We start from the raw sequence: 24242 nt of genomic DNA, 5'->3' as shown, positions 1-24242 counted from the left end.
GAAGTAAGGATATTTCACTTGTAGAATAATATCACAGGAGGAAAGAAAAGGAAAAACAAAAGAAAACATTTAAATTTGTTTTCTTTGAACTGGTAAGGCTGAACTAGGACCAGAGTGGAAGTGGCATAGAGATAGATTTCAGATTCACATAAGAATCTGGAGGGAAGGGAGAAATGCCTACAAATTACCACTGTCCAAAAATATAATTATGGGTTGTCTTAGAAAGTATGATCCCCATCACTGGGGGATTGGGGAGAAAGGTCTTCTAGTTGAATGAACACCAGTCAGAGATGCTTCCAAGAAGAAGAGGTTGGAGTCAATGATCTTTGAGACTTTTCCCCAACTCTAAAATATTTTGAGTCTAAGATTTCTAAAGTTCTAGGCAAAAGTTTCTAATACTATGAAAAACAATATCTCAGGGATAAAGTACAAGGCTGAGTCAGGAATGGTGGAAGAAATTAGTTCTGTGAGGAACTCCCTAGTGGTATGCTCTCTGTTAGTTATTCTGGGCAAATCTGCTATGAGTCAGGATACCTATAAAAGCAAATATAGGAGATGGTCCTTAAGATGCTGCCTTTTTCTTTTTCTTTTTAAATTTATTTATTATTAGTTTACAACATTTAGTTCCACAATTTTTTGAATTCCAAATTTTCTCCCCCCTTCTTCCTTCTTATGGTGGCATTAAATCCGATATAGGTTCTACATATATCTTCACATTAAATATTAGTCCAGTTGTAAAGAAGAATTATAACCAATGGAATGAACGAGAAAGAAGAGACAAAACAAAACGAAACGAAAAAGAGAGAGAGTAAGTAGTTTGCTTCAATCTGCATTCAGACTCCATAATTCTTTCTCTGCATGTGGATAACTTTTTCCACCATGAGTCCTTTGGGGTTGCCTTATAACCTTGCATTGCTGAGGGGAACCCAGGCTATCAAAGTTAGTCATCACATATATGATATGTCTGTAATTGTTTACAATGTTCCCCTGGTTCAGCTTCCTTCACTCAGCATCAGTTTATCTAAGTTTTTCCAGGTTATTATGAAGTCTGTCTGCCCCTCATTTCTTATAACACAATAGTATTCCATTACATTCATATACCACAGCTTCTTTAGCCATTCCCCAATTGACAGTCATCCCCTCAATTTCCAATTCTTTGCCACCACAAAAAGAACTGCTATAAATATTTTTGTATGTACGAGTCCTTTTCCCACTTGTATGATCTCTTTGAGATACAGCCCTAGAAGTGGTATTGCTGGGTCAAAGGCTTTGTACATTTTTATAGCCCTTTGGGCAATGTTCCAAATTGCTCTCCAGAATGGTTGGATCAGTTCACAACCACACCAACAATACATTAGTGTTCCAGGTTTCCCACATCTTCTCCAGCATTTATCATTTTCCTGTTTTGTCATCTTAGCCAATCTGACCTGTGTGGCATGGTACCTAAGAGTTGTTCTGGTTTTCATTTCCCTGATCAATAGTGATTTAGAGCATTTTTTCATATGCTTATAGATATCTTTAATTTCTTCCTCTGAAAACTGCCTGTTCATATTCTTTGACCATTTATCAAATGGGGAATGACTTGTATTCTTATGAATTTGACTCAGTTCTCTGCATGTTTTAGAAATAAGACCTTTATCAGAGACACTGGTTGTAAAAAATTCGCAATTTTCTGTTTCCCTTCTAATCTTGGTGACATTGGCTTTGCTTTACAAAAAAAAAACAAAACTTTTAAATTTAATGTAATCAAAATTATCCATTTTGCATTTCATAATGCTATCTCTTGTTTGGTCATAAATTCTTCCCTTCTCCATAAATCTGACAGGTAAACTATTCCTTGCTCTCCCAAATTGCTTATAGTATTAAGCTTTATATCTAGATTATGCTCCCATTGAGACTTTATTTTGGTATATGGTGTAAGATATTGGTCTATGCCCAGTTTCTGCCATACTATTTTCCAGTTTTCCCAGCAATTTTTGTCAAATAGTGAGTTCTCATCCCAGAAGCTGGAGTCTTTGGGTTTATCATCAGCAGATTACTATAGTCATTGACTACTGTGTCTTGAGTACCTATTCTATTCCACTGACCTATCACTCTATTCCTCAATCAGTACCAAGTAATTTTGATGACTGTTGCTCTATAGATGCTGCCTTTTGCTATGAGAACAACTGCATAGAAGGCCTCCTTGGCACTAACTCAGGCATATTTGGAAGCTGTCTCTTTTTTTTCTAGGTGACTGTCATAATACTTCTGGGGGTGTATATGCACACACATATGTGTATGTGTATGTATGTATATATTATATATGTATATATGCTCATATATTTATATATACATATATATATATATATGAAAAATTAATGTCATATGCAGGCGCTCAATAAATAAATGTTGAAACAGTTTGCAAAGCGAGAGCCCTGGATTCAAGTCTCAGATCTACCAGTCTTCCATTTAAACATCCTGGGGCTTTGATTTTCCCATGTATAAAACAGGGGCTGATTATAACAATATAATTTTAACCCTGAGGCATTTGGAAAGAGATCAATTCATCCAGAAATTAATTCTGTATTTTCCTAGAGTTTAATATAAGAATATGGGCAGTCTTTCTCTGGATGGAGAAACTAAAATCCCCAGGAGAGCAGAGATAAAGAGTTTATAGTCAAAGGGAGGCTTTAAGTCTGGTGCTCAGTATATCATGGGTCATTTCTCTTGAGCTACAGTGTGCTGCCCCAGGTCTGGTATCACCCCTCTGACTCTCTTGAGGCCAGGGAACTGGCCAGAGGACAGGGAGGTCACTGTGCTGCCCAACTGATTTCTTTCTCAAAAGTACAGCTTGATGGTCAGATCAAGACCCCCTGGCTTATGACAACTTCTTGGTCATGAAACCTAAAAGCCAATTCTAAGCAAAGACTTGGCTCCTGAATCTTAAGAACAAAGTGACTTTTGCTGGTTGTTATTTCATCTATTACAGTCAATGAGCATCTTGAAGACCACGTAGTCTATCCATCCTTCTGTATATCCTGGCTCACAACAGATTCACCCAGAATAACTAACAAAGAGAGTCCCACCAGGGAATTCCTCAAAGAGCCAATTTCTTTCATATATCCTTTCTCCCACCCCCAGACCTCCTCAGATTACCAAATCACAATTTAGCCAGCCACAGCCCACATTATACATTGCTCCCACAGTCACACAGCAAGTTTAATTGTTAAATTGGTTTTAAAATGAAAGGAGGGGGAGAGAATTGGAGATAGCATCAGCATCCTTCTCTCTAGGCCTGAGTTCAAAGGAATCTTAGTTCAGAGCCAAAGCTTCTCAAAAGCCAGAGAATACCAGATTTAAGGTACCCCAGGTCTAAGTACTCTCTCTCTTTCTCTCTCTGTCTCTCTGTCTCTGTCTCTCTCTCTGTCTCTCTCTCTCTCTCTCTCTCTCTCTCTCTCTCTCTCTCTCTCTCTCCCCCTCTCTCTTTATCCCCCACAATTCTCTGGCACGTCTAAGCACAGCAGGCATTGCTGGAAAACAGAGTCTTTGATGATGTGCCCTCCCTGCTGTGAAGACTAATGCCTTCAAAGAGGGCATCCTGCTACGTTTGAGGCTGCCGTGGAAAATCTGACTGCAGTGTAATTAGACAAGAGAATTGAAGTTAAACTAGTGTTTCTAACACATACCTTCCTCTGTCCTCGTGGGAAGTTGACCATGGGGATAAGTGGGTGGCAAGATGGAGAGAGAGAAAAGGGAGAAGTGTTGTCTTTGAAGAGTAGAAAGTTGCAAGAATATACAATAGTCTAGTAGCTTTGATGTCAGTTGTGAGAAGTAAGAAAATTTAAAGGACATGATCAAGGCCAGGCAGAGTCAACCACTGGGTGTGGGAAGGAAGAGGGAGAGTTTCTTAGACTGGATATTTCACTGGTATGAGGAACTTCCTGCATGGAAACTTGCCCCATAGATATAAATCCACAGCTCATCTGTGGCTTACAGTCTTGAAAAATCATCTGAGTAACCAAGAAATGAAGGGTCTTATTGAGGGTCATATAGCTAGTATGTATCAAAGGTCAGACTTGAACCCCTATCTTACTGATTTCAGGGTTAATGTTCTATTCTCCTTTATTGCCTCTAATTAGCAAACAGATAGCCACCTATGAGTATGCCTTGAAAGGTTCTAGGATCATGCTAAAAATAGATTTTGGTGCTTTCACCTGCAACTCAACCCCTTCCAATTACTTGGGTGAAAACTGAGAATTTTCTCTTTCAGAATTAGTCATTTATGTGTAAATCTACTCCTAAAAGAGATAATGCCTATTGACTTTATAAGCTGAAATAAAATGATTGCTAGTTGAGAGAATAGTAATAATAGCTAACATTTATGTAATGTTTAGTATGTGCCAGATGCTGTTGCAAAGCAGTTTACAATTATTCTCTCATTTGAACCTCTTAACAACCCTGTGAGGTTCTATTATTCTCCCCATTTTACAGATGAGGAAAACAAGGCAAACTCAAATTAAGTGACTTTTTCCAGTTCACACAGCTAATAAGTGTCTGAGTCCAAATTTGAATTCAGGTCTTCCTGTCTCCAGGCCAGTGCTCTATCCACTGTGCCACCAAACCATACCCAGTTGGAAAAGGAGTAGTGGTGGCTCACACTTGTAAAAGAATTTTCTATGTGAAGGTAGCATAGATTTAAATAGGGGACCTAGATTCAAGTTCTGACTCTTAAGCTCTCTAGCTTAAGACAAGTGACTTCACCCCATCTTCATGCCTTGGGTAGCATAGCCTAAGCCTAGGACTTAACAAGTGAGTCAGTGGTTCTGAAAGGTTGTGCTGTAAAACATTAGATGTTATGTTATTGCAGATAAAAGAAAATTTATAAATTATTTTTATTAATATAAATTTTACTTACTCAAAATATCAAATTATGGAACATATAGAATTAAAAAAATAACCTGCCTGTTCATACATAGGAGCCTCAAAATATATCACATGATGGGCACAAACCAAAAAATCAACAAACAGCTGCTCTTACTGAAGGGCAACTGAGTCATTCAATTCTCTCATAGTTGCCAACCTAAGCCTTCAGTGTGCCACAGTTTCTCATGGTAAATACTACTGAGGCAGGAGCAAAAAAATAGTCTGAAAACACTTTAATTAAATCATATATAGGATTAAATGTAAAATAATACACTTGGGTTAAAGAAAATCAGCTTCACAAGTATTTGATGAAGTTAGACTATAGTTCATCTGAAAAGGATGTTTTTTTTTTTTTTTTCCAGACTGCAATCATGAGTCAGCAGTGGAATGAGGCTGGCCAAGAACGCTAATGAAATCTTGGGGCTAAGGAGGTGAAGTTCTGTAGTATTCTGCACTAGCCCCTCCCTCTGACTGGAGGTTAGAGAGTTCCTTCCAGAACCTACATTTAGAGAGGGCAATCCAACCAGTCATCTCTACATTTCCCACCAAGGTGTAGTCCTCTGAACTTGTCATCATGCCTCCCTGGGGACCTTCCCAGCTCCTCTTTTCAGTTTCCTTTTGTGTGTTGTCTTCCCTCGTTAGAATATAAGTTTATTGAAGGCAGGGTATATATTTTGTCTTTCTTTGTATGCCCAACATTTAGAATAGTGCCTGGCAAATAGTAAACATTTAATAAATATTTATTGACTGACTGATGACTGATTGGTCATATAACACCAGCAGTATTGTTTTCAGTCCTAGGCAGAAAATGATAAAAATGTAGTGTCCTGAATGGGACAATTAGGATAGCAGAAGGACTTAGGATCATTGCATATATAAGAAGACCAGTTGAAGGAACTTGAGATGTCCATTGTTGAGAACAGAAGTATTGGAGTTTCAGAAGTACAACATGATAGCCATTTTCAAGTATTTAAAAGACTATTACATAGAACAGGGATTAAATGTGTTCTGTTTTACCCCAGAGGATAGAACCAGGAATAGTGATTGAAAATTTCAAAGGGGAAAATACAGGCTTGGTGTAAGGAAAACTTCCTAGAACAATTACATCTTCAAAGTGAAGTTGGCTGACTTGGCAGGTTGTAATAATGATAGCCAGCAATTATATAAACTTTACACATACTATCTCATTTGACCCTTACAAAAATCCTATGTTGTCGATGCTACAAACCCTTCTTTATTTATGTAAATTTTCATTCCAGAATTTTTACTTTCCATAAAGAATTCTTAAAGAAGTCTGCATTCCCCCCCCAAAAAAAATACAAAAATTAATTACACAAACCAGATCCTGTGTGATAAGACAATGTATGCTGCAGGCAGCATAAATGGTGTTGGGAAGCTAAGAAGAATCTTTAATTCAGTTACCACATATCTGCAGACAGTAAGTGATACTGTGCCTCTCCTTACGTTCAATAGTGATCCTTAGATTTTCACCATGGTTGATGGCAAACACACTCTTGAGTACAAGCCAGTAGACTTGGAAATGAAAATAAAAATAATTAGAAAATATGAAGAAGGATAAAAATTGTCATCAATAGCACATGAACTGACTAAATACCATAGTGAAGGATGTTACCCAGATAAAGGAGCATGCAAAAGACAGTGCTTATATGAAGTCGACTTATCTGTCGAAAACAAGAGAAGGTGCTATGCTAGAGACAGAGAAACTAGTAACTATGTGTTTGGAAGACCAGATTCAGGAAAATTTTTCTTTAAGCTTGATGACAATTCAAGCCAAGACTCAAACCCTCTTTGAAGATTTAAAGGTAAAGTATACTGAAAGAACACAGGTATTTACAGCAAGCAGTGGTTGGTTTGCACGATTTTAAAATTGTGTGATTTCATAATGTGCAAGTGTCAGGAAAGGCTGCTAATGCAGATACTAAAGCAGCAAAGCTGTTCCCAGAATTCCTGAAAAAAAATAATAGATGAAGGTCCCTACTTGCTGGAGCAAATCTTTTATGTAGATAAAACTGGCCTATTTTATCAAAGAATGCCATCTCAATCCTGCATCTCAGTGGAGGAAAAAACTAAGCCAGGCATAAAGTTTTGAAAAATAAAGTTGCTCTTCTGCTTGGAGGGAATGCATGTGGGACTTTCAAATTAAAATTTATTTTTGTGCACCACTAGGAAAATCCCAGGGCCCTGAAAAGAATCAGCAAGGCAACATTACCTGTGCATTATTTTGCTAACCCTAATGCATGGATAACCCGTATCATCTTTGAACAATGTTTTATGTACTGCATCATTCCCAAAGAGAAGTTTTGTAATGATAATGCATCCCTTTCAAGACTCTGCTTATTTTGGATAATGCCCCAGATAATCCTCCCCTTCTGGATGATTTTAATGAAAATGTAAAAATGGTCTACATTCTCCCTAATGCTATCTTATTATTACAACTTATGGATCAGAGAGTTTTTGTGAATTTAAATATATATTATTTACTTACTATGTTTTCCCAGGCAATTACAGTTTTAGATGCAGATAAGAAGTTGACATGGAGAGATTTCTTTAAATCCTATAATATTTTTTCATGCAATCCATGATATTGCTTAGGCATGGGAAGATGTCATAGGAACATGTATGAGGGGTGTTTAGAAAAAAAAGTGTGCCCACAGTTCATTCCCAGTTTTCATGGATTTTCAAAGACAAAACTTAAAGAAATGAGTAACAAGATAGCAAATTTAGCACGTGAATTGGAGTAAGAAGAGGATGAGAAATATGTGGAGGAGTTGACTGCGTGTCATGGAGAAAAACTGTTGAATGAGGGTCTCATGGAGCTGCTAACTGCAAAGATTGCAGAAGAAGAAAGAGAAGCCTTGGAATCCCAGGTTGAATCAAAAAAGTTAACAATGAAGTAGTTGGAAGAAGCATTTCATCATTTGAGCGAGTTGTTTCTTGTATTGAAAAGATGGCTCCAAATACAGATTTTTAAAAGTTCAAAAACTAGTTGAGGATAATATTGTTTGCTATATGAGAAGGGGAAAGAGACATGGTCAAAACATCTCTTGATAGCTTAGTAAAAAAAAAGTGCACCCAACCCACCAGGCCAGGTGCAGTGGTTGGGGAAGGAGCAACATATTGTCCACCTATGCTAACTTTACTGTAACACAACTGTGCATACTTTATCACTAACTTTACCTTCCATTTCATAATTCTGCTTATTATGCTACAGTACTTAATATGTCTGTATTTTAGTACATCTTATGACTTAGGTAAAGGTATTATTTCATGCATGATTTTCTTATATAGCCTAAGTTAAATGAGTGGATTGGAGCAAATTTGTATTACATAAACATTGCTTTACTTAGTGGTATGTGTACTTGCCTATATACATAAAACAAGAACTGTTTGCATTATTATCAACTCCATTTTACTAATAAAGAAACTGAGTCAGACTTTCACAGAATCATAAACCTATTAAGTGTCCAAGGTGGGTTCTAAAATCAAATTTTCCTGAATCCAAGTCAAGCCTGTCTACCCACTGCACGTCCAAGTGGGCTTTTTCTCATTGAGAGTCTGCAAGCAAAAGCTGGATGATCACTTGATGTATGTGTGTGTCAGGGATGGAAGGAAATTTGGTACAAGTTGCAACCAATGACATCTAAGTTTCCTTTCAACTGCAAACATGTGATTTAGTAAAGTCTAATTGGGATATAGAATTTTAGCTGGAACTGAACATTCCAGTTATGACCCTGTATTTTAATTCTGGGACCAAAAACAGGTCATCATAACAACTAGAAGACATTTTGCTTCTTCATCAGCTTTAAGTCAGTTGATTTGTATCATACTAAACAATGGTTGGCTTTCTTACTAGAGCTTTGTGTAGGATGACATTCCAGGTAATTTGGGACTGTACAATATATTGAAAGAACACAATGGAAGGGGACATACAACTGGAAGAAATAGAATAACTTCCTCAGCAGCCACTCAGATTTTACTGTGTCATAATTTGGGGGCTCCAGAGAGAAAGAAGAATAGAAAAGTCAAATGTAGATCACTAAAACCAGCATTGGTTCACTGAAGTACAAAACATGAGAAACTTCATTTTCCTTTCTTCTTTTTTTTTAAGATACAGTTAGCTATAACACATCTTCATCTCACCAAGGCATCGACAAAGCTTCTTATCATATATTTATGCATAAGATTTAAAAAACATATACTGTGGGTTGGATAACAGTTATTTAAACAATAGTATTCAAAGAATGCAAATTAATGGGATTAAGTGAGTCTTAAGGAAGGCAGTGTGCTGCAGGATTATAACTTTGGCCCTGTCCTGATACATAAATGTACTTGCAGATTTTTCAGATGACAAACCAAGGAGAAATGACATACACTAGATGGCCAATGAAATATTTTGAATCAAAACTTGATGGGGCTAAAATGGCAGTCTAAACTATGATGAATTTCTTTTTTTGCAACATGCCAATGTTTTTTTGCCAATATGTTTTGCATAACTTCATATTCCTGGCCTTCTCAATGTACGGGGTAAGGATGTAGGGAGGGAGAGAAATTGGAACTTAAAACTGTATCTATATCTATACACACATATATGTATGTACAATACATAAATGAGCGTATGGATGCACATGTATCATATACACACACGTGTGTGTATACACACATATGTGGGTGTGTATGTGTATGCATATATACTTATAATACATATGTGTGTATATACACACACACACATACACCTTGGTGTAAAGTGGATACTTAGTAAATGCTTTTTGATTGATTAATTGATTGATGGAAACATACATATAAAGTCTTGCATTTGAGTTATAATATGAATTGTTCAAGTACAAGTGGGGGAGGAAAAGACCTTGGAGACTGGATTTGACCATGTGCTCAGTGTGAGCCAACAGTATGATGCATTTGCTAAAAACGCTAATCCAATCTTTGCCAGAATTAATAGAATTTTATTCTATACTAGCAATGTCCATATGAGGGCAACCAAGATGTTAAAGGACCTCCAAAGCACAGAGTATAAGGAATGCTTATGGGAATTAGTGATGTTTAAACTGGAAAAAAGAAGACTTACATTAGTCACAGTTGTTTAAAGTGCTATCATATACAAAAGTTCCTAAACTTTTTGAAAACCACTTGAGGATAGAGGTCATGTTATTCATCTATTTAGCTTTCTTAGTATCTAGAACAGTGGTTTCCATGTGGTAGGATTTGAAAAAGAATGGAGTGAATAAATGAAAAGGTTCTGGATTAGCACAGAGAACAGAATTAAGATTGATAGGTAGACATTATAGGGAAGCATATTTCAGTTTAATGCTAGGAAGAATTTTTTTTTATCAATTAGAGATGATCAAAAATGATACAAGGTAGTGAGCTTTCCATCATCACTGGAAGTATTCAGGCACCAACAGAGAGTGCTTCAAGTTCTAGCAGAGATATGGTAGAAAGGATTTTTTCTTTATTTAAGAGCTAGATTAGATTATCTGTCAAGTGCTTTTCTACTCTTAAAATTCTATGGTTTTCAGTCAGTAGATTTTAGAGATGGAGGGTATCATATTTATCACTCCTTGGAACAGGTCTTTCATAGTCCTTGCACTTACTAGGTCCTAAATAAATGCTCGTTGAATTGAGTATAATTGGGAGATCTATTTTGTTATATAAATTCATTCTAGTATTCACAGGAGAAATATATGACCTGTATGATTAATGATCATATACTTCCTTCCCCTGAGGTCAGGACAAGACGGGAAGCCATTAGGAAGAATTCCTAATGGTATTTTGAGATGTTGTAGTGTGTTGCTAATAGATATTTGGGATAATTTTTCTATAAAATTTTAAGTAGAATGTATATAACTCTTTTGGAGACTCTGAAAATTACACTCTACACAGGCAGATTTAAGGACTGCACTAGATGATTTACTCATTGCTCTTTCAAATATTATTATACAATTTTTTTAAAGAAACCAAGAAAATATGGAGGCTGAATGAAGTCTAGGTGGCAGATATTCATGGATTCAAAATACATTCTAAAAAGTTCACCAAGAATACAAGATATTTGTTTCTAAAATGCAATTTGACTTCAGTTCCATATATATATATATATACATATATATATGTATATTTAAAATACCTACTATGTGGAAAGAAATTCAGAGCTAGGCAGAGGGAATGGTATTAAGGACAATATTTAGCAAATGTACAGTCAGAAAAGGTGAGTTGGCCATTCAGTAAGAGCAAGACATAATCAATAGACTGCCTTTGTGTGCTTTTGGTATCCATGAAATGTGATGAGAAATCTAGAAGAATTATTGTTAGTTCCATCTCACATTGGAAGATTGATGGAAGGGAAGGGAATAAGTATTTATATAGCACCTACTATGTAGCAGGAACTGTGCTAAGCACTTTAAAAAATATAATCTCATTTTATCCCCACAACAACCTTAAGAGGCAGATATTATCATTCCAATTTTACAGTTAAACAAACTGTCCAAGGTAATACAAAAAGTAAGTGTATGAGGTCAGATCTTAACTCAGATCTTCCTGATTCTAGACCCAGTGCTCAATTCACTGTGACACCTACCTGCCTAAGGCACAGAAAGGCATGGCTAACTTGCTTTCAAGAGGCTACCTACAACGATGAGGTTACAGATCCATAAAAGTATGTATAATGGAAAATACTGAAATCTTAGACTACTGGACTTAAAATAGAGGATAAGGGAGAAAACTGCCTCCATAGATCTGCCATATCAGACATCGCTGGGCACAACATTTATGACACAGGTAGAACATCAATGGGGTGGAGAGGATAAGTAACTCTGAGGAAACACTACTAACCAAGAACAGGGACAGATGGGATATATTAGAAAAAAAGGAGAGTAATAGAATCACTGGATACAACATAGATTCAGGTGAGGAAATTCACAAACCTGGGGAAATATGAGGAGTATTTAACAGATTCAACTGAGGGAGAAAGAGAATTTTTTGTGATAGGAGTATACTCTGGACTATGGGCCACAAGAAGAAAGAGGATGAGATTAAAAAAAAAAAAACTTGGAACAGAGAGATGACAGTGTTTGGCGATAGGAGCCTTAAAATACTCAGACACGTCCTGGAACTCCTTCCATGTTACAATTTGAATAGCTTTTAAAATCTTTTAATAGTAATTCCATTCTTTAAAAGGTAGAGGAAAGGATGATGGTGAAGACATTATTCTGTAGCTCATTGTGACTGACCAGGGGAAACTGGTTTCTAAAATAGAAATGATGGGTAGTGTAGGAGGTAGTGAATCTACATCTTCATATTCAAAGGAGGTAAGGAAGGAAAATATTGGAACAATTAATGCATACCATGCCTTTTTTCCCTTGGAAAACAGTCAACGAGGGGTCAATCAACAAGTACTTATTATATGCTTATATCAGTGCTAAGTTGTGGGGATACAAAGAAGTTGTCATGTCACTCAAGAAGTTTCTAACTTCTGACTGTTCAGTCATTTCAGTCGTGTCTGACTCTTCATGACCCCATTTGGGTTTGTTTTTTTTTGGCAAAGATACTGGAGTGTTTTTCCATATCCTTCTCCAGTTCCTTTTACAGATAAGAAAACTAAGGCAAACAAAGTTAAGTGACTTGCTCAGGCTTAACAAGAGAGATAATATTTAAATAAATAAGCACATTTGAGATATATACTGAGTAGAAAGAAGGTAATCTTAGAGGAGAAGGCTTAGGGAGGAAGGGACTGGGGTGGGGTCCCAAGGAAGCTAGGGATGTTAGTAGTGGAGATAAAGAAGAGAGCATTCCAGACATGAGGAACAGCCAATGCAAAGGTACAAAGATGAGAGATAGTGCTGTGCAAGAAATTACAAATAGGAATCTGTAGTAGGATTGTAGAGTATGTGGAGAGATATAAAGTATAAGGGTATTTAAAGGTAGGAAGGAGTCAAGTCACAGAATTTTAAATTCCAGACAGATGACTTTATAGCTGATGTGGGAGGTAATAAGGAACCAGAGTTTAGGAAATAGCGAAGGGAACAATGATCATAGCTACACTTTTGGAGAATCACGCTGGCAGCTGACTAAATTCGAGTGGAAAGACATGTAGACCAATTAGAAAACGTCTACAGTGGGATAAGCGAGGAGTGATAAGGGCATAAACTAGAGTGGTGGCTGTGTGAGTGGAGAAAAGGGAACATGAAGGAGCGATATTGTAAAGGAAGAAATAAGATTTGAGAATGGATTGGCTGTTTGGTGAATGAGAGAAAACAGCTGAAGATGATACAGAGGTTGTGAAGCTCAGTAGTGACTGGAAGGATAGAGATATTCTTGAAAATATGGGGAAGTGGGGAAGGAGGTTAAGAGGCTTAATCCTCTTAAGATTTTTGGGAAAAGATCATGAATTCTATGACATATCAAGTTTTAGATGTCTACAGGATACTTAGTTTGGGATGTTCAATAGTTGAAGTGCTATGGGACTGAAGGTCAGCAGAGATTAGCTTTGGATATTTCAATATGGGAATAATCTATGCAGATGATAACTGAAAGAAATGGAAACTGATGAGAACACCAAGTGAGAGAGTATGGAGAGAAAAAAAGAGGGTCCAGGACAGAGTCTTAGGGTAATGTGTGACAATGGTGAAGAGCTAAAAGAGGTCAAAGACCGACAGATGGAATCCAATGGCTTAAAACTCTACAGAAGAGATTTGCCTAAGAGGGAGAAGTTCTCAAAAATGAAATTCTGATGACACAAAAGTAAACAATTCTTGATGAATAAAAACAAAGAGTGATCTGCTTAAAGAAATGAGTGTGAATGTACCGAGAACTTTTTGACTAACTCAGAGAAATGAGTCAGTCCATGATGAAGTCTTTAATAAGCATCTACTATGTGCCTGTTGCTGTGGTAAATGATGGAGACAGAAAGAAAAACCAAAAAGTCTCTGCCTTTGAGGAAATTCCAATCTAATAGGGGAGACAGCATTTAAAGAACTATGAACCAACAAATGATATGATAAATAGGAAAAAAATCAATAGAGAGGGAATTCTAGAATTAAGATCGATTTTGAAAGATTCCCTTTAGAAAGCAGAATTTTAGGTAAGACTTGAAGGAAACCAGGGAATCCAGGAGGTAGAGATGGGGAGAGAGAGAATTCTAGGCATGGGGGACAGACAGAGAAAATGCCCAAAATCAGTGACAACCTTGAAGAAGGTCTTGAGCTGGCTATACCCTTTTTTGTTGTTCAGTCATTTCAGTCATGTCTGACTTTTCATGATCCAATTTGGGATTTTCTTGGCAAAGATACTGGAATGGTTTGCTATTTCCTTCTACAGCTCATTTTACAGATGAGGCAACTGAGGCAAACAGGGTTAAGTGATTTGTCTGGGGTCACACGGCTAGCAAATATCTAAGGTCAGATTTAAACTCAGGAAGATGTCTTCCCAACTTCAGGCCCAGCTCTCTATCCACTGTGTGGATCTACCCTTAGCCCTGTTTTGTTCAAAATTGTTTTTATCAATTTTATCAAAAAAATTATCAATAGATGGCATGCTTATCAACTATGCCTATGACACAAAGGTCAGGATTATTGAATGACTAAGAATCAAACATCTCAAAAGGCTAAAATGATTTTTTGAATTAATTAAATTAAAATTTAGTACAAATGAATGTAACCTTGTGAATTAATTATACATATACAGAATAAGGGGACATGTAAATGCCAATAGTTCATGTGAAAAAAAAATATGTGTTGCCTTGGTATGAGTTTTTAGTGGCTTGTAAACTCCATAAGAATCAATACTATAATACAGAAGTCACAAAAGCTAATAAGATTATGTGGTACATTAATGAAGGTTCTTAATTTAGAGTTATCCAAAGGCAGGATGTGCTTCCTTCTTCACAAGGTAGTGAATGGGTTTTACATGAATGCCTGTCATAACCGCTTCCTTGAAGGTAGAAAAGGGTTACATGATTATCAACAATGCTTTAGAGGAAATTTCTGTTAGGTATGTCTTTGACTAACTTCTGAGGTCCCTTGTCATTATGCGATACTGTCATTTAATTTACCTTCTTCATTTTGGACATGGAAGAGTAAATTGAGATCTTTTAAAAAATTCATTGGTCTTAATGGCAAAAAAATGGCACCTCTCATTATTTAAAATGTGTCGCTCTGCATTGTTATTCATAATAGTCTGTGCTATCACAAAATAGAAAATATATTCATTTCCTCCAGAGGAAAGGAAAAGAGAGTTCCTGAAAATAGAAGGTCAACTACAGTCTCTGATTTATAAAGATATGGGGTGATTAATAGGGAGGAGGAGGATTTGGGGCATGTTGGAGTATTAGAGAAGTGTTCTCTGAGTGATCATTGAGTCCCTAAGAAAGGAAAATAATTATAATGAAGAAGGCATGACTGCATATGGACCAACTGTAGAATCTGAAAAATTTTTTTTTTCACAAACTGAGTCCCCCCTGCCGTTTTATCCCTGTAAGAGTTATATGTAAGAGTGAATGGAGTGCTGAACTTGAAGTCCATGACCTAAGTTCAAACCCTGTCTCAAACCCTTATTAAGCTGTACAACCCTTTGTAACCTCTCAGCTTCAGTTTTCTTATCTGTAAAATGGGAATCATAATACCAACTATCTCACAATTGTTATGAAATAATGTGTGTAAATTGCTTTGTAAAACTTAAAACTACATAAATTATCTACTCCATTATCTTCTCACTTTTGTAGTCAGTCATCATACAACCAGATTCTCTCTCAGAAGAATAGGAAGACTATTAGAGATTCCCCTTGGAAGGAATGCACCAGGCTTGTTCTATATTAAGCTGAAAGCTGAAAGCTGCTTTGGAGAACTGTAGATACTCTTTGGGACCTGGGCATTTGGAATGCTCATGGCTTTCTCAGGTTTCCAGGAATGGACACAGCAACCCCAGGGTCAGCTTCAGGAAGATAATGGAGCGCAATGGAAAGAGCAATAGAATTTCAATCTTTCAGCAGCCCTGGTTTCAATCCCGCTTCTGACACTTAATGTTTGTATGACCAGGGAAAATCCATTTAAACTCTCTGAATTTCAATTTTCTTAGCAGCAATATAAGGGGGAAATTTATATATATATATATATATATATATACACACACATACATATATAATCTACACACATACATATATGTGTATATATTTATAGTATATGCATGAGCACACACATGTATATATTGTGTGCATAAATATACATATCTACATATCTATATCTTATATATTTTGTGTATTGAGAAGGAAGAGCATAACCATGAAGACATTATGAATCCATCCCCTTCTCCTTGTTAAAGGGGGTCAAAGTGAATTCTAAACCTCAGTATTTCATTTGAAAATCATCAATCAATAATCAATAAATATTTATTAAGCACTTATGTGCTAGACATTCTGCTAAGCTCTGATGATACAAAGAAAAAGCAAAGACAAAGTAGTCTCTGTATACAAGATACTTACATTTGAATGGAAAGTTTATATTCTGATATACATAAGAAAATCATTCAGTATGTAGTGGAAATTTTGCCAGGAGGGAGAGGAGACTCCTTGCAAATAAATATCTTACTAGATTCAGGTCCTTTCAGATCCACTGAGAACACATTCAAGTCCTGCTCCTTCAGTCTCTGAAAAACTGACTTAGAAACAGTATCTAAGCAAGCATCTGGCTTATGCTGAAGCATCCAGAGAGGAAGAGGGCTGTAGAAAACTTTGCTTCCCTTCAGAATCCAGATCCAACTTTGATCAGTTCTTGAGGAAAGTGGGAATTGAGACATGCATGACAGGGGAAAAAAGAAAGAAAAAAAGATAAAGAGAGAAATGGGAATGAAAAGTATGAGCAAATTATATGACAACACATATGATGGTAATTGTGGCTGTTTAAGAAAGAACTATGAGACAGAGAAAGAAAGAAGACAGAGAAAAGGAGGAGATGGGGGAGGGAGAAAGAGAGAGAAGAGGAGAGGGGAGGGAGAGAGAGAACAGGCCTAATGGGAGGATAATCACATTTGCAGGTAGAACAGCAATGACCTGAGCATAGAAAATGCACTCTGGGCCGGAGGGCGGGAGAGTGTTCTGAGATAATGGAACAGCCAGCTGGCTGCCTAGATCCTGTCTGAAGGACTTGGAGAAGGGTGAAAAAAGGGCAATGAGAGATATGGAAGACAGGACAAGAAGGAGGGATGGGTAGAATTCAGATGGTGGATGTTCTATATAACTTAAGCAGATGTATAAGTAGTGAGGACTTCCATATTACACCTGACATACTGATGTTCCATGGGAACTCTGGCTAGAGATAACAACTTTTGGCCAAGGAACTTGGTCTTTCGTTACCAGAACTTTGCTTCAGTTTGGGGCAAGAGCTAAGTCCCCATTGTGGATATCCAAATAACTTGGGATCACCCCTTTTCAACTTTAGGTACCTGGGATGAGGGATAATGGACCTCACATGCCTATGCAGACATTAAAAACGACCTCTGCCAATCACAAGAAAGCAGAAATTGGCACACCATCACCACCGGGGGTGTCAGTTTTTTTGCCTGAGGCCTAGTCATGAAGACCAGTGATGTTATCTGCCAGGCAAGGCAAAATCCAATTCCATCCGTATTGTTGATCCGTTCTGGGCAAGACATAGAAAGGAGTAGGGGCAGGTTGAGAGAGTCTATGATCCCCAATGTTGGATGAAAAGGAAAGCAGTTGGTTTGTTCACAGTGTCGAATGTGTGAAGATCACTAATATATTGTTCCCGGTGGCAGTGGGAGGAGGCGAGAACAAGAGAACAATAGAACAGTAAGAGCCCAGAATAGGAAGGTTATATTGAATCAGAATGGAGAAAATGTCACAGTTCTGTGTGGAGAGGACACTTCCTGACTTTGTTAGTTTGCTGCCTCTCAGAGGTAAATAGCTGCTTTCCGAACAGAGCAGGAACAATCATCATTGTCGTCATTCTCCATTTTGTGGCACTTTAAAGTTTAAACAAGCACCCCAGAAATATTATCTCATTGGATCCTAACAAAAACCACAGGAGGTAGGTGCTATCACTATCCAAGTTTTACACAGGGGGATACTGATGCAAGTAGAGATAAAGTGACTTGTCTAGGGTCACACATCTATCTAGTAAGTATCTGAAGCAAGATTCAAACTCAAGTCTTGTTGATTCTAGATCCATCATTCTATCCCCTGTACCACTTAGGTTATGTTGATGTTCAACAGGAACTTTTCTACTCCCAACTTCCAGAATTGAACCTTCCTCACCCTCCAGTGGACTGGTCATTTTTCAGTGTTCTTTCCTTCTGATTTCATCCTTCATTTCATCAGTGTCCTAAGTTAGCTATTTTAAAATTTCACTAAGAGGAAATTTATTTGGATTTTTCTTCTATTTTGGTAGTGTCAGAATAAAAAAAAAGCAGACTATTATTTACCAAAATTTATATTGTTTATACTTTTATGTCTAAGAAAAATGTTGTTTCCCCCCAAAGAATCTAACTTGAGGGCAGGTATTTGCTTCGTTTTTATCTTTCTAATGCCAACACTTAGAAAATTTCTTAGTACATAGTAAACATTTAATAAGTGCTTGTTTATTGATTGATCAACCTGCATGGACTCTTGATTTTACATACATCTGTGGCCCATGGGTATATTTTTTATTTGACAGCAACTATAACAAAAAATTATAGCTTGATAATGTCCCAATGTTTCAAATGAATTAAAGACTTGTGGTGTATAACCCTCTCTATTCCTGCTTCAATTTTTACAATGTCATTTCAGTCACGTCCAATTCTTTGTGACCCCATTTGGGGTTTTCTTGGCAAAGATACTGGAGTGGCTTGCCATTTCCTCTTCAGTTCATTTTATAGATAAGGAAACTGAGGCTAACAAAGTTAAATGACTTGCCCAGAATCACACCGCAAGTAATTGTGCAAGGCTGGATTTGAACTCATGAAAATGAGTCTTCCTGATTTCAAGCCCAGTGCTCCATCCACTGAAACACCTAGCAGGCTTTCCTCCATACCCTGATGTTTTCATGTAATTCAATACCGCTTTCTTCCTTTACATCCTACCATATTCATCGCCATTTTTTTTTCTTTGGGAGATTTAAATTTTTCATGGTCATTTCATTTCAGAAATGTCCAATGTTAATGACAGGCAGTGCTTAAGGTCAAATGAAATTAGGATAAGCTAGCAACACATAATTGCCACACTACATTGGACCAATGGATCATCTAGTCTAAGATCTTTTCCAATGGTAGGATCACGGGTGTACCTTTCAAAGAACTTTCTTAATCTTTTTGAGGGCAACCAAGAATAGGAATATATCTCTAAACATCATAATTTCTTCTAATGACAATAATAATGCTGAATTACCAAGAGAAATAACCGAATACTCTCTGTTCAAAGATTTTCATATATGTAGTTATAATAATTTTGAAGAAGTCTAAATGACCAACATGGTGATGACTATCAAGAAAAATTGTGGTATATTCATTAAAGCCAACAAGTATGAGGAATAACAAAGAAATAAGGAAAGCACTTTACTAAAAAATGCAAGGAAAAAATAGTATATACATCAACTATGACAACATAAGAGAAAGTAAATGAGAATGCACAGACAAAGGAAGAATCTTGATTGAGACTTAAAGAAAGAAATTGAAAAGTTCTTGTTTTACTTTTTGCACCAAAATTAATTAATCACCACAAATGGTTCTTGTGGACCAGCTAACTGACTATACGACAAAACTGGACCTAAATGAAGGTCTTTGGCGTCCCTTCCCATCTGTGCCCCTATAAACCTGGGAAGATCTTTGAAGAGGGTGAAGGGATGGACAAAGGACTATTGTTCTGTCTCCATTGTGTTTCCTACCTCCCTCCTTTCTGAACTTCGCAAGGTAGAACACATTTAAAACTCTTTGTGCTGCCATGGCTCTTAATCAATTTTCTTCCCTGCCTGAACTCTCTGAAGTTTATGGCTATTTTGATCCAGATACAATAACTCAGATATTCCAAAGCAGACTTTCATTTAACTGCTTAACTTTTGCTGACCTAACAAGTCAGCATGATGCAGCAGAAGGGGGGCTGGATGTGGCATCCTACAACCTGGGTTTGAATCAGGTAACTAAGTGATACAAAGGACAGAACCCTGAACTTGGAGTCAGGAAGACCCGACTTCAAATACTGCCTTGGATACTCATTAGGCTGTGTGTCTCTCTGTAAGTCACTAACCCTCCTTCAACAACAGTGTCCTCATTTGTAAAATGGTGATAATAATAGCACCCACCTCATAGACTTGTTTTGATGATCAGATGAAGTGCTTTGCAAACCTTAAAGCTACAGGACACACTGGATAATGATCTAGGTCTAGAGTCAGGAATAGGTCTAGAGTCAGGAAGATCTGAAATCCAACCTCATATATTTAATGTGTGACCTTAAGCAAGTCATTTAACCTTTGTCTGCTCCAGTTTACTCATCTGTAAAATGGGGATAATAATAGCTTGTAGGATTTGTGGAGAGGTTGAAATGATATGAAGTTTATCAAGCTTTTAGAACAGTGTCTGGTACATAAGTAGGTAATTTATATGTTCTTATCCCCTTCCTCCTAAAGCTCTACATAAACACTAGATCTTAGGGTTGTTGTTGAATCTCAATTCTGCCCTTTGCTAGCCATGTACCCATGAGCATGCCCCTTACCTTTTCTGCACCTCCATTTTCTTATCTATCAAATGTGTGGGTGGGTAATGCACTAACTTACATGTGAGATCCCTTACCACTCTCAACCTCTGACCTCTTTTGAGATGCCAGGAGCTAGTATCATTTTGGAAGAACATTTTATTTCTTTGACATTTACTAGTTCATGGCAGAAGAAATGCAAACATGTTGTTCTTACCGCCCCCTCCCCCCTCCCCCTCCTAACTCATTAAATAAGATGTTTGGGAAAAACCAGACCTAACATCGATTTCCCATAATGCTCCAATATATATCGTTAGCTGGCAATCAGTCAGCCCATTTTCAATTCACTTGACAGACTTCACTTTCAGACCAATTTCGATTAATTTCTTGAGATTCATTTAAAGAAAGATGGCATAAGATCCCTGAATTAAATGAAGATACATTGCTCCCTCCCCTTTTTGTTCATCTTGTCATATTATGAGGAAAAACTATAGTCAACTTTGTCTGGCACATTTATTATGATTATTCTTTCATAGAGACTCATGCAGCTTATCTCTCCTGCTTCCATTATCCTCATGGGATTTGCATTTTTCCCTTCTCTTAGCAGTCTTTCCATTATTTTATTAGTGTCCAAAATGAGACCTCAAAGGCAGTGATGATCAGAGAATCATGGAAATTAGAGATGGAAATGACAGATTAGGTCTTTTTGTCTGTTTCCTGGGGCTAATGTTCCTGTCAGGTTGTAACTCAGTGCTTTACCCTGGCTCATTTGAGAAAACACCAACTCTGGGTCCTCTACCCTGTCCCTTGAGGCGCTGGGCTCAATCTTAGGACTGTCCATATATCAGCAACAGAAAATGAAAATGGTCCCAAAATTATCAAGCCAAGTCAGGCTCACCCTAACATGCTCTTTCTTTGAAGACAGGGTAAGTCAAAAGTGCTATGAAAATAGGACTAAATTTGGAGACAGATAACTTGGGTTCAAATCTTGTCTCTTGTTTGCTTTCTGTTTGAATTTGGGTAAAGGGCTTAACCTCTCTGGGCTCCACTTATTCCAGTGTTTTCCCTCTTTTAATTATTTCCTATTTATCTTGTATATACCTTGTTTTGTACGTATTTTAGCATCCACAATTAGATTTCAAACTCCTTGAGGACAGGGATTCTCTCTTACTATAAATAAACTATATCATATCTCATAAATATAAAATGAGCGTTGGAACAGATAACCTTTAAAGCACAGATCCTACTACCTCTAAAGTGATGGTCCTTTGATTACAGCTTTGTTACCATGGTTAAGTAATTACAACCCTCTGATTCTCAGTTTTCCCTACCTCTAAGTGGGGATAACAATTATTTGTTTTAGGTATCTTACTACAGTTGTCACGATGATTAACTGAGAAAATGATTTAAAGCCTTTCACAAGCAATGGGGTGCTCTATAAGAAACATATTTCTAATATCGTGTAACCACTCAATATGGTGAACTAGCCTATATGATTCTGGTGAAACAAAAAAAGGTATCTTTTTTTTCTCTTTTGTTTTCCTTAGCAACGCAGTTTTGGGCCCAGATGATCTAGAAATTTGTTTTCAACACTCAGCATTTTGTTTCCTCATTCTAAGCCACCATAAAGCTAAGAAACTCAGAAAGAAGATAATCTGCTCAATGGTGCAAATTCAAATTCTGGACCAGATGGAACCAAGAAAAAAAAGGAAATTTAAATAGTCTTAGTCTTTGTTCAATGTAGAACAAACAGATCTCTAGTAGAGAATGGTCACCACTCAACTTGATGTCTTTCTACCACTGCCCCTCACCCAATCTTGAAGTAACAAGATTATTGAGTGGTATTTACAGAGTTCATCAGCCTTTTCTAGGGGCTGAGAGACAGTGGCTTAAGCTCTATCCTGGGAGTCAGGAAGACTTCTTCAGACACTGCCTAGCTGGGTGACCCTCCGCAAGTCACTAAACCTCTCTCTGTCTGTTTCCTCATCTGTGAAATGAGTATAATAATAGCTAAGTCACAAAGTTGTTCTGAGGATCAAATGAGATAATGGACATAAAAAGCTTTATTCTACCTTGTAAAGTACTACATAAATGTGTGTGATTTGTCTGAATTATTCAAGTGCATTCACAGATAAGAGTGGAAATGCAGTGAAGTTGAAAAGAGGCAGCCTGGCATAGAGAAAAGAATGCTGGATTGGGGTTAGGAAGACCTTTTCAATTAAGCACACCCACCATATGCCACGTACTTTGATAAGATCTTGGGATACAAAAAGAGACAAAACATAATCCCTGCTTTCAAAGAGCTTACTGTCTAATGGGGGAGATGACAAGCAAACATATATACATATATATTATGTGCATATACATGTGTGTATACATATACGCACGTGTATATGCATGTATATATGTTATGTGTAAGCATGTGTACGTATGCATATATAGGTGTATATATGAATAGAATATGTGTGTATGTATATGTCTGTATGTGTATATACACACATATACACATAAGCAGGAAGCTATATATGGGATAAATAGGAAATAATTAAAAGAGTGAAAGCAATTTAGAGGGGTTAGTGAAGGCTTCCTATAGAAGGTAGGTTTTTAAATGGACCTTGAAAAGGTTACTTAATTTTGCTAATTTCCCACTCTGTGAAATGGAGTCAGTAGCAGCCATCTGACATGGTAATTCTACAGCTCAAATGAGATAATTTAGGAAAAGCTTTGTAAACTGTAGAGTGCTATAAAAATGTCAGCCATTGGCATTACTGAATTTGAACAAGGCTTTACCTTAGCTTCATGGACAAGGCCCATGCCACTTTCAGGTTAGAAAACATTCTGACCTGTGTCCTAGTTTTCTGTTTCCTAACTTTAGACCATCCTACTCTTAGCTCTCAACAATTACCCTCTCTGGAATGTTCGCCCTCTTCAAATAGCTACATCCATCTGTCATGTCCCAACTTAGTCATCCGTTGGCCAACTTCTGAGAGTCAAGCTCTTTTACTTCTTTCATCATAAATCAATCCCTTGAGATCTTCAATCACTTTTATTGCTGTTCTCCAAATTCTTACCCATTTGTCTACATATTTATTGCTCTGAGGGGCCCTGAACTATATATTCAATATTCTAGATTTGGTCTCACTGGAATCCAATAGAGGGGCCAATCTTCAACCTCAGGGCTGTGATTCCACAGTCTTTACTGTGGGAAATTACATCGGTTTCTTTTACCATCTTGTCAGGCAGCAAGCCCATAACTAATTTGCAGCCCAATCAATCACCTCGAGATGCCTTTGGGTTTGATTTCTTTCTAGGTGTCTCTGTCCCATTGATTGTTATGATTAGTTAGCATTTATTGATTCACCCAACAATGCACCAGGCACTGTAGAAAACACAGACATCAAGATGGGAAAGTGGGCCATAGTGAAAGCAAAATTGAAAAATGTCTGTTAAAAGGAATAGAGACAGTAATGTAATTTCATCCCAAGCTTGTCTGAAGGTGGAAACAGGACATACAGTGAAGCTGAAATAAGGGATTTCTCTCTCTCTGTGTCTCTCTCTCTCTTTCTCTCTCTTTCTCTCCCTCCTTTTCTCTGTCTCTGTCTCTGTCTCTCTCTCTCTCTCTCTCTCTCTCTCT

At 37.2% G+C, this 24242-nt stretch overlaps 1 protein-coding gene across 1 annotated transcript in view; it reads right to left on the bottom strand.

Annotated features, from left to right (window-relative positions):
- The window catches only part of ASTN1 (astrotactin 1), a 472084-nt gene that overhangs the window by 197609 nt on the left and 250233 nt on the right, over positions 1-24242 (bottom strand). The window lies entirely within an intron of this gene.

This window comes from Petaurus breviceps, unplaced genomic scaffold (genome assembly GCF_028583685.1).
Source record: "Petaurus breviceps papuanus isolate PSGF00001 unplaced genomic scaffold, PetGlider_PUasm1.0 90692, whole genome shotgun sequence".
NCBI lineage: Eukaryota > Metazoa > Chordata > Mammalia > Diprotodontia > Petauridae > Petaurus > Petaurus breviceps.
This window is presented reverse-complemented; position numbering and strand designations above follow the sequence as displayed.